General features: G+C 42.8%; 1 protein-coding gene across 6 annotated transcripts in view; it reads left to right on the plus strand.

Annotated features, from left to right (window-relative positions):
* PDE4DIP (phosphodiesterase 4D interacting protein) overlaps positions 1-15934 on the plus strand; it is a 1524691-nt gene that overhangs the window by 1242427 nt on the left and 266330 nt on the right. The window lies entirely within an intron of this gene.

Genomic DNA, 15934 nt, shown 5'->3' on the forward strand with positions numbered 1-15934 from the left:
ATCTAACAATGTAACATGTATACAACATGCATACATATGATTTTCTCTTGGTAAAAGGTCTACTTTCCATCTCCCGTTGTGTGAGTTTGGATCATGTCTTGGTACTACTCATGCATGCCCGGCATATAATTTAACATTCATTTATATACACTTCATTTTGCTCTCCATAGTTAATGCTGTTCAATCATGTGATGTCATCGATCCTATGAGTGAAAACGTAGCTATTCAGTGATTTCCCATTGCAACCGAAGAGCTCAAGTATTATGTATCACCAGAGAGGAACACCTTCCTCTGACAGAGAATCAAGAGGTTGTTTTTGGACCACCCCTTCTAGATAAAGGTTGATCTAATATCGGAAGCTTTACCTCTCAATTAAAATAGAAGATTCCATAAATCCATACCTTTCTCTAAGAGTTGCCCTATGTTGACCTATGAGTGCCAAACCCATGTAGTATTTTCATTCTTCAATTATATAAATGATTCCCAGTTAGATTAATTGTATGTAACTTCTTGTCATGTAGATATCCTGCAAATCTGATGCAGCTCCGGCCTTGCATGACTAATTGAGGACTCTCTTTGTCCACATGGTAGAATTCACCACTAGTGAATTAGAACCTTATCTTTCTTACTTGAACTTCTCATTTTATGATATCCACTATGCCAGGTTCATAATATCTTTTTGTCCACTTCTCGAGGCATTGGTTATCTCGTGAAGAAGGTCACATAGAGAGTTTTCTGAACAACCCGGATTTGAACTGCGGATAATCCTCTTTGTGAGGAAATTGGGTGTATATTATATGTTGAGGCTGTGCAACCTTACTGCGTAATACAGTTACCAACCCCTTTAGCGCCATTAGGTTTAATTTGTCAAACCTTCAGCTCAACTGTGGGTAGGTGTGGCTCTTAGCAGCAAAGTTTTCACAAAGGAACAAGTTAACGCACTTAAACAGCACCAAAACACTTGCAGAAGAAATCAACAAAGAAATCTGATTCCATTTAATAAAAATAGACTCTATTTTTATATATTTCACCAAATGAAAAAGTTCCACCATAGGGTTCCGGAGATATGGTATTTGCAAGGTATAGTAAATCAAAGGCTTTCACTCAACAGCAAACAAACATTGGCAAAGTCAACGAATTTGACACTTGGAGACTCTTTCACTAAAATGTTTGGGATAAGTGAAATGCAGTCATTTTAAGAGACCAATTCCAGTGAGCCAGTCGGGGGGACCACCAAGGTCCTTAGAAACGGATACCTCAGCAGGTGAAGCAGTCTTCAGGCAGTTCCAGGAACTTTTATTCTCTACAGGGATTTCCTATAGAAGTGGTTCTGTCTGGTGCAATGGATGAAGGATGCTGAATATTCTCAAAGGATGCTGTGGATTCGATGCGGTTGATGGGGATCTTGCTGTGATTACTCCTTGGTCCACAAAGGAGGTGAGGTGATCCTGGTCACAAGATCCACTTCCCTTGAAGTCCGCTCAGTGCTGGCAGAAGTCCAATCGCCACTTGACTGCCTGTTGCCCAGTATCAAGGTCACCAATCAATCCTTCCTGGGTTGCTAACTCATCCTCTAGAGTTCCCAGCTGCACTCTTACAGGACTCATGGACGCAGCAAACTCAGTTGCAATTTTGTTCATTGGTTCGTGGGCCCTGGTGCTGCACAGCGGATGGCAGTGGGTTGAAGACATTGGGCTACCAACTTGCCCCAGCAGGCTTCTCCAGCTATTGTGTTCCTGTGCTGTGAACAGAAGGCCAGTCACCTGACTCTTGGAGAATCTTGGCTTTGGCTGGGCTCTGGAGACCATTCCTCCTTGAGCAGTAGACAGCTGGCACAGTTCCTCTTCTTTGCAAACCACCTGATGAAGCAGTGCCGTGTACGATGGTGAAGCCTCTCTATGCTGGTCCCAAGGTGCAGCAGGGTAGTCCTTCCTCGGTCCTGCTTCCAATCCAGTTGAGATCTGAGTTTGGGGTGTGAGGGGTGCCCTTCTTATGCTCGGAAAATTCCCTCAGGGCAGGATGCAGTTATTGGCCAACGGACTACCAGGTTACCTCCCACCGTATGACTACTTTCTGCGAAGTGTGGCATCTGAGCATCCCAGGATGCCCCATTCCTCCCACATCCAATATGGTGGGACCCCTTTCCTGGTGTGTGGAGCTCCCTAGTCCAACCCAGAGGTGTGGCTACCAAGGGGGATACACGCCCCTGGAAAACCAGTTCGGCAACTGGTTTGCCCTCTCCTGTCCCTAGTGACAGTTTGACTGCCTGAACGATGGAGCAGCCCTTCTCCCAACTGTTACCCATTTGCCCTTCAAAGTCAGCATCTTTAAAGATCAGGTTTTGGACCAACACCCATGTGGATTCCTGCAGGAGGTTGGTAGCACCTCCTTCCAGAGCAGGTCCCCATTGTGTCCTTTCCTGGTAGTCGTTAGCACCTCTCCCTAGATGGGCAGACAGCTGTCTCAGCGACAGGACCCATGAGAAACCGGTACTAAAGTTTCACACTGTAACTTGGTACATTACTTTCAACCTGAGAATCAAGTCTGGCTTAATGTAACATGTTGTTTGATACCTTGGATGACCCACTTTAGACGTATCTTTACAGAGTTAGCACAACAGAATGGTCAGCATGTAACTCTGTACTCACCATTTGGGGAACTAAGCCTTTCCACAGTAAAAATGTCAGTTTTGCATTTTTACTATCAGACATTTAAAATGACATGTTCTGGGAATGGGATATGTTGTATCCTGCCTCAGCAACAATAGACCTGTCATAGGGGTGACATACTTATACCAGGGAAAGTCGGGCCCGAAGTGCAAACTACACTTCCAGCCGCAATGGCGGACTGGAAGTCTTGTTTTACTCAAGTCATAACTAGGGTGGTACAGCTAGTGTTGCAAGCCCTGGGGGACCTTCTAACTTACATGCCCTGGATACCATAGGTACCATTAACTAGGGATTTACAGGCAAGCTAGCTTAGCCAATTGAGTATGAGTTCATTTGACATACCAGGTTAAGGGGACAGGCACTGAGGTCGGACCTCAGTGCACTATAAGCAGTATCAGTCTAAATACTTGCAGGTGACCATACAAAAAGAGACATTTCCCTACTCTCTTATTTTCCATTAACCATGTGTGCATTTTGTGTGTACAGTAGTTTAATCTGTGTGCCAAATGTGGGCATGAACCATTAAGTTAGGTCTGATTACTTTAGATTAAATACTTTTCTTCTGTGAAATTGTGCTGCAAAATAATGACTTTCTTTCATAACATAACTGAAAAATAACAACACTGTTACGTATGGTTCTCATAGAGAGCCTCTATCGCAGAGGTCTTCAAATTGGGGGACGGGCCCTCTAGAGGGGCCTCACGTGAAGCCAGGGAGGAGCCAGGCTCGTGCTAAAGGAAACATTATGCTGGTGACAGTGCTTTGTTTTCAGCGGGGAAAAAATGAGCATCAGTAAGCTGCTTTGAAATGGACCATCACTAACATATTTTGTCATTTATATCCTGACGGGGAGAAGGTGTCAAAAGGGACTAGTTTACTTTGGGGAAGGGATGCATGCTCCACCATTACTCTTCTGCCACTGCATAGGAATTGAAACTAGGAGCAGATGATTTTGTGGGCCATACATTACATCAAATTAAAGCGGGGTAGAAAGTGAATTACAGGAATGTTTTTCACCTCGGGGGCTCTGATTGACATCATAGACAGCAGGCGCTTTGCTTTCGTAAGCTTGACGTCACTCACAACCTCTTGGTAAAAAACATCCCAAGAATTCCCTGCTCCTCATCTAAAATGTAATATATTATGCTCCATACCTCAGAGACAGATCTTTATTTATTGGTTGATGCACAGAGTCTGAACGTGTCTGAAAATTTCTATTCTACAGATTTGGAGGGTTTGATATGCAAAATATGAATAACTTTATTAGTCAATTTTGTAAGTTATTGATATTAGGAAACTACAAAATCCCTTTACTTTCTGCAGGAAAATATGTGAAAATTATACATTTCCGTGTGTGCTTAACACTGCAGTAACAGATTTTCCATGTGCAATAAAGGCCTCATTTATGAGGACCTGAGCTGCACTTTTGTGCTGCTGGAGCTTCACTCTTTTACGCTTCAGCAGTGCAGTGTGCCGCAGCATATTTACAGGGCCATGGGAAGCCACTTTACATGGCCTTGTAAATATGTGCCTAATTCACGCAGAACACTGCATGAAAGGGGCGTTGCTATGGATGTTCCCACGCAACACCCATGGAATCTGAAGCATTTCCACAAAATTACGAGGAATCATAAATCTGGGAATGCGTTAGAATTTAGCACCACCCCATGGGTTGCATTAGGGAGGCGCAACAAGATTTTTGCAAGATGGAGAACTTTTTAGGTTGAGGTTTGTAAATGTGACTAAGATAAAATGTCCGATTAAGGGGTATAGAAAGCTGATCTTGAACGTCCACATCCTAGCCAGATTCTCAGTAAACCACTGGTAATGTCAATAATTCAGATTTAGATGAAGTGTCTGTAAATATATCTAGGGTAGATAGCCTTAAAATGCGTGACAAATCTGATCTTTGTGAACCAACGTTGGACACATCCATTTTAACTGAATATTCCTTATTCCAAGAGTTGCTTTCCCTGTCATCCACTCACACAGCAAAAGAGGTGCACCTGATTGAAGCTATTACATCTTCATCAAAAATCAACACTTCACTTGTTTTGAACCAGAGAAATCAGCTCATAAGTCACACGTTTTGTTTTATTGATCAACTACTGTAAAGAAATTAAATTAAATCCGAATCTTTTCATAGATGAGACTTACAATACATTAATATTGAAAGCCTTATCTGAGGGTCATGCAGGCCATTAAATTGCCGGCCTCGAGTTATAGGGGTGACGTGGAGGCGATGGTCTATAAAGCGCAGACGACATATGTAACAGTCAACAGAAGGAGTACAATTTTATTGAAACCTTCTTTAGCAGAGATTATTGTTCTCTTTTACTTCATTGAAACTGATTCACACACTCCAGTTTACAAATTTTATGTATTCATATTAATGAATGATAGTTGTTTTTTATTATATTTGTTATGATTGTTATCCACAAAAACAGGTCCTTTCTTAACTTCTGCAGTGTTTTAATCCCTCTGTTGTATGGGAGAAAGGTGCACAGATGTTTGCTCGTGAGAGTGCTCTTTGGGTTGCATGGGTCTGTTCGGGAGATCCTTATTGTTTTTGAAACATTTTCTTTTTTATGGTCATGTCAGATGTTCTATGGATACATTGGATTTTAATCATTAAATGACAATCTCAATATGATGTGAAGGCGGTTCACTGATAGAATATCAACAGGCAAAATATCTCCTTAGAGAAATATTGTTACCAAACTATCGATGTAAAAACATCAACATCCTATACTTATAATGGTAAGTACAAAAGTATTGAGTAAAAAAATATTGATGTCATTAATATAGCTGTATTAAATATCGTTTTTTGAATATATATATAGAATACAATAATAAATATTAAATATATTAAATAGTACCATTAATTTAAAACAAAATATATTTACAAATGTTATATATATTTGAACAAATATAACAAATAAACTTAAAAGTTAAAGTTAATCAATAATATATATATTTATATAGATTATCTTAAAAACCAATTATTAAACTAATAATTTTAATTCATTTTATCATTTTAAAATCGTTTAATATTTAAAAATAAAATAAAAAAATATATATACATATACCAATAACATTACATCTTTTAAAAAAATCTTTAAATCTTCTATTTTTTTCCTTTATGAGGATAAATCCTGCTGTAAGATCATTAATAGAATTCATCATATAATCGGCACGGCAGAATAATACATTACAGGCGTCAAAGCAAAACAGCTTGGCCAGAATTACAATATATGTCCTTCAGCAATCGCGCTAACCGCATACACTTTATCATTTACATGCTCAATCAAGCAGATACTATCTACTTATACAATATTACCCAGCTCGAAAAAAGCCCCCAGATCCTCCTCCTTTAGTTTTCACCCTCATCCCCTTTCACTCATAAAGTGCTTTTTCTAAAATGTAGACATATAGAAAGTCAACAAATAACAAAAGTTCCCTTTTCCTAGTTGTAAGTGACAGATAAGACCAATTTCATAGTCTTTCTGTCCAATCGTATTGTACGATAGCCTATTGAGTATAATCAGATTGGAGTGCCACACCGCAAAGTAACAGATTTACAAAAATATCGTCAGTATAGATAATATGCTTTCCCCACATGGATATTCGTCATTTTAAACAATTGCAAATTTACATCAATAGTGAACAAAAGATATTAAAAGAAGGTTTGCAATTTTTATATATATGAGGTTTATTATAGCAAAAAAAAAAAAATCCCTTTTCTTCATAAAGGGTGTCTCCTTACATTTTTTACTATGACATATAGAAAGTGCCTCTTCCATTGCTGAAATGTCGGGGTGAAGGATCAAGCCAGGAAAAGCAACTTACAGCCTAAAAACTGCCATTACTATAAAAATTAAATTGACCCCCAACACCTATGTTTAATTTATCAACGCTCAACAATATAAACTGCAGTGACAGGTATATTTTACCCTTGAAGACTTTCCCTAAACAACCCACAATTTCTAAGCTAACTGGCTTTAGGCAAGGGCATGAAGACAGCATGTGGACCAGGTCTGCGCTGGGTTCACGACATCTAGAACAGCAGGTCCCAGCCCGTCCCATTTTACTGTTTTGGCTGGTGTTATATATAAATCAAAAACCGTTTTATAGTGTTGCCTTTGCAAGTTTGATGAGCATAATATTGACCCACCCAGCTCCAATGATTTAAAGAAACCTGAATTTTCCAAGTCTAACCTCGCCTGCCATTTTTCATCGTGTTTTTTCAAATCATCTGAAACCCCTTCCAGCAGGCACCCATATATTTGTGGAATTGAATAGCTAGTGCCCTTTGTTAAAATCTCCATCAGGGGATTCTGAGAAAAACCTGATAATCCCTCAGCCTTAGTCAATAGGAAATCCATCAGCTGTAAGAACTTTAAAAAATCCTGGGTCCTGTTGTTAAATCTGCCCCTATCCTTCTCAAATGATGTCATATGATCCCTGTAAACAGATCAACAATCCTACCAAAACCCTCTTGTTCCCATCTGGCTAAGAAATTATCATGGAATATTCCAGGCAGTTGATGTTTCCGAAGCGGGGGAGTGCACCAGCTATACCTGCCAAGCCTCAGTTTTTTCGAATGCCCCTCCAGTTCCTGAATGCTGCCATCAGAGTCTTAAACCGTGTCTTTTTATAGTAACTCGGCTCAAAAATCTTTAACAGACAGCCCTTGGCTGCTCTCCCAAACAGAAGCTCTTAAATTGACGGAACAAAAACACGCATTCCCCACTTCAGTTACCTTAATATTGAATAAGGGGTAATAAAATTGCAGAGCTGCTGCTAGATAGTATAGTTTAAAGTTAGGGAGCACCCAGCCCCCCTGTCTCAGAATAAGCACAAAAATGTATTTGCCTTTCTAGTCTTCCCGTATGCCCAGATACATCGGACCAACATTCTGTCAATTACTTTGATCCATGCATTATCAACCTCCAGTGGGATTGTGCAAAAAACATACAATAATTTTGGAAGGAATATCAATTTAACAAGATTAGATCTTCCCATTTTTGAAAGATTAGATGATCCCATCTACTAAAATTCTTCTTATTTTTTTCAATAATAGGGGTAAGATTTATTTTGACTAAATGCTCCACTTTCGCTGTGATACTAAATCCCAGATAGGTAGTCTCCTCTACTACATGGCTATCATTTGCCGGCATATATCTATTTTTCACCAACTGCATTTTTGCTTAATTTAGAAAAAAAACAAATGACGTCCCAAACTCCTCTGTTTTCCTTTCTATGGCATGGACAGCACTATCTGGATCGCTGGTAACGATTGCCACATCATGAGCATAGGCCAGTATTTTCGTATTCCAACCCTGCAGGCTGATGGACAAGATGTCTGAAGAGACTGCCAATCTCCTAAGGAGGGGATCAATGTATAAAGCAAATAACAGATGGGAGGCCGGTCAGCCCTCCCTTATTCCCCTTTCTATCGGAAAAGGATCCAACAAGACCATTATCTGTAATTGGGCTACGGGGCTAAAGTACAGCACCCGAATTGCTTTGATCAATGCTCCACCCAAGCCACTGGCCTCCATAACCTTCCCAAGGTACTCCCACAACACCCTGTTGAAAGCCTTCAAAGAATCCAACAAGGGTGACCCCCAATAGGTTCCTCTAGGATCTCTGTGTCATCGAACATTGATATTACTCGTCGTACATGATCCAAGGTCCCTCTCCCTGGAATAAACCCATTCTGTCTAACTGAGACTAGTCTGTGCATGATACCACAGAGTCTCCTGGCAAAGAGTTTAGAATGGAGTTTAATATCACTGTTTAACAATGTGATTGCTCTATAAGAGCCCAGAGCTGCAGGGTCCTTACTTTTTTTTTAAATGATTACATTTGCAGTCCCCTAGGACCCTGGGGGGTGTGCACTATTTCTAACTTGCCTAAAAACATTCCAGCATTTCCTAGAGTAGTACTATGGAAAAAACCTCATAAAATTCCAGTGGTATAGAATCCATTCCCACCGCCTTTCCAGATGGCAGTGCCTGGAGGGCCGTCTGAAATTCTTCTGGTGAAATATCTGCCCCTAAAATTGGCCTCTCCTCCTGAGTTGCTTTGACAAACGTCACTGGGTCCAAATATAACTCTAAATCCTCAGGGCGTACTATGGAAGAGGCTTTATAGGGGGTTGGCATAAAATTCATGGAATGCTTCTGTAACTTCCGCAGGATCAGTTACCAACTGCCTTGCATATTCCTGATTTGACTAATATGCCCAACTGCCTGCTTTTGCCTTGACCTAACTGCTAATAGTCACCCAACTCATTCATTATGTTCATAGCACTCCTGATCTCTAGCCACAAATTTCCCGGTGAACTTCTCATCTGTAAACTCCTTCAGACGGGGGTAAGAGCTCTCCCGGAGGCCAAAGCTACAACCAATTCTGTCTCCAAAACACCTAGCTTTTGGTAAAGTTCTTTGATCTGCCCCAGACCATGCCTCTGTCAGGTAATGCTAAGGGTTTCCCCTCCTATACTGGCCTTGAAAGCGTCCCAGACCATCCAGAGAGAGGAACTACCTTTGTTAAGTTTAAGAAACACTGGAATCCAGCCCTTAATATGATTTATGTAATCTGGGTCTGAAAAAAAAAACATTTGAACGCCCATCTTCTAGGCACACCTCTCAGTCCGTTAAGTGGGAGTTCCATGACAATGGGATTATAGTCTGACATTAGTCTTGGAAAAAGTTCTTCTTGAGCATCCCTAACGAATAATGGCGAGGCCAAGAAATAATCCAGCCTCGCAAAGTTGCCATGGGGGGCTGAATAGTAAGTGTACCCAGCATCACACCCTTTCAGGCTAGGCCAGATATCAATTAAGCCAATATCTATCTTCAATAGATTGCTAAAAGATCTATAGGATTGGGGTTTTGCGTCCGACATGGCACGCTTCATTGCCCCTAAGCCCTCCTCTTGAGCTTTCAAATTAAAATCCCACAAACTATACGTAGCGCATGCCAAGATGGTAATCGATTGCTAAAACATGAAGCAGTCCAGGGTCATCTATGACAGGGGCACATATCTAGCACAGCGTAAAGGACTCACTACCAACTTTACACTCAATAATTGCCCATCTCCTATAACTATCCACAGCCTTCTGACCAGGGATAACAGTAATTACTTTAACTAAGATGGCAACCCCTTTAGTCTGGTATCCTGATTTGTGTGACAAACTACACTCAACCCCAAGGAGTTCAACAAAGCACTATCAGAGCGGGCGATATGGGTCTCTTACAAGCAGTAACCTTCCGCTCTTTAAAATGTACGGTCTTCTTGTACCTTTCTCCTTTTCAACTTATCGTTCAATCCACAAATATTGATAGTAGTGATACGGAGCTTAGCCATCCCGCACATATGTTTTCCAATCTACACGCACCACCCCCAAAATGTAACAGGGCCTGAACAAGGACACCTGACCACAAAATCAGCTTAAACAAAACTGAAAATATCATGTCTGTCAAAAACTGACGTAACATAAATCACAAATCCACCATAGCCTAATTCTGAGTTGTGTGATGCATTCCGGTACTCCTTCCCCCCTACAAGCAATGCCAGACTGAGGACCTCTGCTGCAGCACCGGGGTGGTGGTCTAAACTAATTACAGTCCTCCGTTGAAGTGCATTGTACCCGGGAATTCGGATGGGCAGCGTCCCTTAGAGGCGGAGCAGGATCATACAGACTGAAGTAGGTAGGGCCCCCAACAGCTCAGAAGTGACCAGCAGACAATCCCAAGATGCCTGGAGAAGCTGCAGTATCCAGTCTCCTCCCACCAATGGACCATCTACCAAGGCGGTGAGTCCTGCAGCCCGCCACACCCACAGAGCGGGACTAAATCGCTGACTCCTCAGCGATCTGTTCGAGGTGTAGGCACCGTTGAAATATTGCTGTGGTTGCTCAGCAGCAGATCAGGAGCAGAAGTTTCAGAGGCCGGGAGGGAGCACTGTGTCAGTCAGACTCGAGGGCAAGGGCAGAGTCAGCGCCGGCTCTCTGCCATCGATGGAGGGCTTCATTCGGGGCCCCACTCGCTCGTCCCACTGACTGTCACGCACCTCAATGCCACATCCCGGATCCGCCATGCGAGGCGCAGCCCGGCCCCAGCACCACAGCTACCCCTCCCGGGGCACAAACACTCCGCGTTCACAGGCTGCAGGTCAGGAAAAGGTAGCCGGTGGCCCAGAGGGGTCCAGCAGCCTGTCCCATGCACCACTGGAAAGGTTCGGGCAGATCTCTTCTCCCGGTGTCTCTTTGAGGCCCCAGGCGGCAGGCATTATTGGCAGGTTCGCTTGTAGGGCTGTGTCAGTTCTCTGGATCTTTGCTCCGTGTGGCTGCGAGCAACACACCGCCACTATGTGGGCCTCAGGTCCGGCTCCTTGCCAACAGTGCAAGGATCCTTGAGCCTCTGTGTTCTCCGGAGATCTCCCGGAAAGGGTCCCATAGACTCCCACTTCTCCACACTGCAAGGGGAGATACCTGCGACCCAGCTATCAGTAAGTATGGTGCCCCGGGTCAGTACAGGGGATGGAGAGATACAGACACATGCCTCACTCGTCTGCCATCTTGGCCACTCCCCCATGCCACCCCAGTTTAGACCCAGCCATGGCTAGCTTGAATCCAGTGGCACAGTGATCCTAGGACCAGAATTTAATTTTTAAGATTAAACGTATGTAAATGAAATTTCCGGATGCCTAACGTGTGCTGGCATAACAACAGGAAGTGCATGATTGTTGCTTGTCCTCCCATAGCGCATTTCCACAGATCCCTGACTAAGCTTCAACCACCATCTATCAACAGTTGACGCAAGGGAAGAGTGCCCAGCTGAAATTTCTGATAAAGTGACCTTTTTTTAGCTGGAAAGGTTTCCTCCAAGTATGGCTCGAAGCGTTGTTTTTCTTTATGCTCCTTAAAGTTTTTTTAACATAGGATCTGCACGCCGTGCTTTTAATTGATCTACATGAGACCAGTAATTTTTCGTTACCAGTTCAAGACTTGTTTTTGTAATGTTTTCAATTTGGTCCAGAGGTCTTCCAATCCAATTTTATGGAGCTATTTGATATATGAGGGAATCATGGTAAAAAGTGATCATTTTGATTTTTTATGATCGTAAATAAAGTACTTTTATAAGTGCCGAGCTCCTCATTGGCCAAAATTCCAATCCAGTATGTTATAGGTACTAGTGCAATGCAGTCATCAATTTTTCCTAGCCCATAAGTATTCCACAATCCAGGTGCAATAGTCATCAATATAAGGTTTTCTCAGTGATCTGAATGTATAATATTTTTCTGTACTCTCAGATCTCTGAGCTGTATGTACAAGCAGCTCTGGTTTTAATTTTCTATGCCAGGATAGCACAGCTTATCAAGAGGTGTCCTTAAGGTTTTTGCAAATCTCAGGACTGCACCTGCCTTATGGGGCAGAACAGTATTACTTTTGGGCACCTGAGGAGCTCACAACAGTTTGCTGTCCAGATGGATGCCCAAATAATAGAAGGTGGTCACTAGATACAATGACTTGTTATAAACCCTAAAGGTCGATTTGAGTTTGGTCTCTTGATTGATAATCATATTCTTTGTTTTTCCAACTTAATGGTGAGACTTCTAAAAGTACAGAATGACTCAAACCCTGCCAAGAGACGGTGCACTGATAATTCTGTTTAGGTTATTAGGACAGTATCAGTCGCGAAGAGTAGTATTGATATTAGTGGTAACTTATTTTTGGTCCCTCTTGGTCAAGGTTCACTCAGGGAGATGATGGACGGAGCGCTGAAACTTTTCGGATTGAATCCATCATCATTCTTTAGCTCACTTTGCCACCTCAGTTCAGAACCAGCTATATGCAAATCAGTCTTGATCCTGTGCCTCATGGGAACAATCCAGCCCGAACTGCCAAGCCAGGTCTTCCCAGAACCGGAAACAAGCATCTCTTCAGCCAGGCTAGCTTGAATCCAGTAGCAAAGTGAGCAAGGGACCCACGTCTGGGCATACCCTGCCAACTTAGGGTGATCAAAGAAAACAAAAGGAAATGATGGTCTTAGTGCAAGAAACTTTTCAGACACTCACCCCAGTCTCAGATCTGGGTTGAATCCATGTTCTTTAGCTCACTTCGCCCCCTCAGCTCAGAACCAGCTATATGTAAATCAGTCTTGACCCTGTGCCTCATGGGAACATTCCAGCCTGAATTGTCAAGCCAGGTCTTCCCTGAACTGGAAGGTAGCCTCCTGGGACCGGTTTCAGGGTAATACCGCTCATCAGCCAGGCTAGATTGAATCTAGTAGCAAAGTGAGCAAGAGACACATGTCTGGGCATACCCTGCCAACTTAGGGCAAACAAAACAAACAAAACGAGATGATGAACTGAGCGCTGAAACTTTTCAGACACTCACACCAGTCACAGATCTAGATTGAATCCATCATCGTTCTTTAGCTCACTTTGCCACCTCAGTTCAGAATCAGCTATATGCAAATCAGTCATGATCCTGTGCCTCATGGGAACAGTCCAGTCTGAACTGCCAAGCCAGGTCTTTCCTGAACCGGAAACAAGCATCCTGGGACCGGTTTTGGGGTAACATCCCTCAGGCAGCCTAGCTTGAATCCAGTGGCAAAGTGAGCAAGAGACTCATGTCTGGGCATAGCCTGCCAACTTAGGGCGAACAAAGCAAACACAATAAGATGATGGATGATGCTTTCTCTGCCCTAAGTGCACATGGTATGCTCAGACGTGGGCTCCGTGCTCACTGTGCCACTGGATTCAAGCTAGCCTGGCTGATGAGGGGTGATGCCACGAAAACGGTCCCTGGATGCTTGTTTCCCATTCAGGGAGGAGCTGGCTTGGCAGTTCGGGCTAGACTTTTCCCATGAGGCACAGGGTCAAGACTGATTTGCATATGGCTGGGTCTAAACTGGGGTGGCTTGGTGAGCAAAAGAACAATGGATTTAACCCAGATCTTTTGAATTGGGGTGAATGTTTGATTTGCTCTGCATTCCATCCATCATCTGTGTGCCTTTTGCTTTCAAACCCTGAATGCGCCGAGTATGCCCAGATGTGGGTCCGATGCTCACTGTGCCACTGGATTCAAGCTAGCCTGGCTCATTTGGGGTGATGCCACGAAACCGGTCCCAAGATGCTTGTTTCAGTCCACGGAGGACCTGGCTTGGCAGCTCGGGCTGGACTGTTCCCATGAGGCCCAGGGTCAAGACTGATTTGCATATGGCTGGGTCTAAACTAGGTTGGCATGGTGAGCAAAAGAACAATGAATTTAACCCAGATATTTTGACTGAGGGTGAATGTTTGATTTGGTCTGCATTCCAGCCATCATCTGTGTGTTTAGGTCAAGGTTCGTCAGATCTTTTACAACGCCATTTATATAGCAGTTAAATAAGGTTGGAACTAATATGCAGCCTTGCTTGATGTCCGTTTCTATTGGTGTCTCGGCAGTACGTTTGTCCCGTGTGTTTTCTTTCATCTGGGTGGTTGCGCCAGAGTGCATTGCAACTAGAAGGCTTAAATGCTTATATGGAATCCTTGTTTCTTTAGAATTTTCCATAGAATGAAGCTATCAACACTGTTGAGTGCGGTTTGAAGATCAATAGAAAGAAGGTATAACAATGACTTTTGAAGGACTTGCTCTACTGTAGTCCGTCCCCTCCTAAAACCCACTGGGAATGGCGCTAATAGATCTTTTTCAATCCTCCACTGGTCCAGGTGAGACAGCAACAATTTCCCAAACATCTTTCCTATACCATCGAGGAGTAAGATTGGACGATAGTTCCCTGATAGATCTCTAGGCCCCTTTTTGTATAATGGGACAACTGTTGATTTTTTCCAAGAGGATGGAATCTCTTCATAAGACCAGATGTTATTAAACCACCTAGTTAATTTGTTTGACAATACATGTAAATGATTCTGAAATACATCTGCTGGAATCTTATCAGGTCCGGCTGCTTTGTGCAGTTTTTGTTTTTGGATTGCCTGGACAACTACTTGTTCACTAAATTGGTCAACTTGCACCAGGATTAGATGATGTTAAAGACCACCTGGTTGTTCATGCTGGAATTTTCTGGATTAGTGATGGGACTGCCTGTATTTCAATGTGCAAGTTTCATATTCTCATTGGCATTATCCCTCATGTTTGCCTTCAAGTCAGCCTTACTAAAGCTTTCATTTTATTGCTTTGGTAGATTAAAAAAAGTGTTGACTTCTGAAAGGTCATTATTTTGTGTTTCTGGACTATCAGTTGTTGGTGGAAAATGCCCTTCTCTGAAGGGTCACCCCAAACCTTTTGCCGTCTTCCTCCCCTTTTTCTGACCTCGATTTTTCTGGTTTTGTAACTCTGAGCACCTTACCACTGCTAACTGGCGCTAAACATGGTAACATTGGCTCATACACAATTGGTATATGTAATTTACTTATAAGTCTCGAGTCAAGTGCTCTACAGATGCCCATGGCCTGTAAATGAAATGCTGGGCTTGCAGCACAGCTTGTGCCACCCATCTAAGTAGCACCCTAACCATGTCTCAGGCCTGCCAGTGGAGGGTCTCTGTGTGCAGTTTACTGCCACTTCAACTTGCCATTTCAAAAAACTCTTGCCAAGCCTTAAACTCCCATTTGATTAAATAGAAGTTACCCACAAGCTAGGCCCTTGGTAACCTAGATGGCTGGGTGCTATGCAAGTAAAATATAGGACATGCACTTCTATGGTTTTTCATGTCCTGGCAGTGACAAAAAAACTATTTTTTCACTACCATGAGGCCTACTCCTCTCTTAGGCTAGCATTGGGAATTTCTTAACACCCTTTTAAGCTGTAATTCCTGATCAGAGCGGAGTCGCTTTTTCGTATTTCCTATGTTTAGAATGGTAATGATAAATCCTCTTTACTGGTAAAGTCGTATTTAGCATTACTATTTTAGAAATGTCACTTTTAGAAAGTAGACATTTCTCCGCTCTTACTGTTTTGTCTGCCTTGCAGCCTGTCCACAATCCACATCTGGGCTGGGGGACAGTTACATTGTGTGCATTCACTCCAGACAGTCACAAACACAGGATGGCTAGATGTGGCTGAGTAGCCATCTACCTACATCTGTATCCTGATGGCCCTTTCTAGGCAGACACATCTACTGTGTGCTTGTAGCAGAACCAGCACATCAAACCCGTTGCGGGAGTAAAACTGGCACATCGCCTTAAAATCAGCCCTTTGCCTCTAGAAATGGATGCATCAGAAAGCGTATTGCCGCCACTGC

Source organism: Lissotriton helveticus, chromosome 1_1 (assembly GCF_964261635.1).
Source record: "Lissotriton helveticus chromosome 1_1, aLisHel1.1, whole genome shotgun sequence".
Taxonomy (NCBI): Eukaryota; Metazoa; Chordata; class Amphibia; order Caudata; family Salamandridae; genus Lissotriton; species Lissotriton helveticus.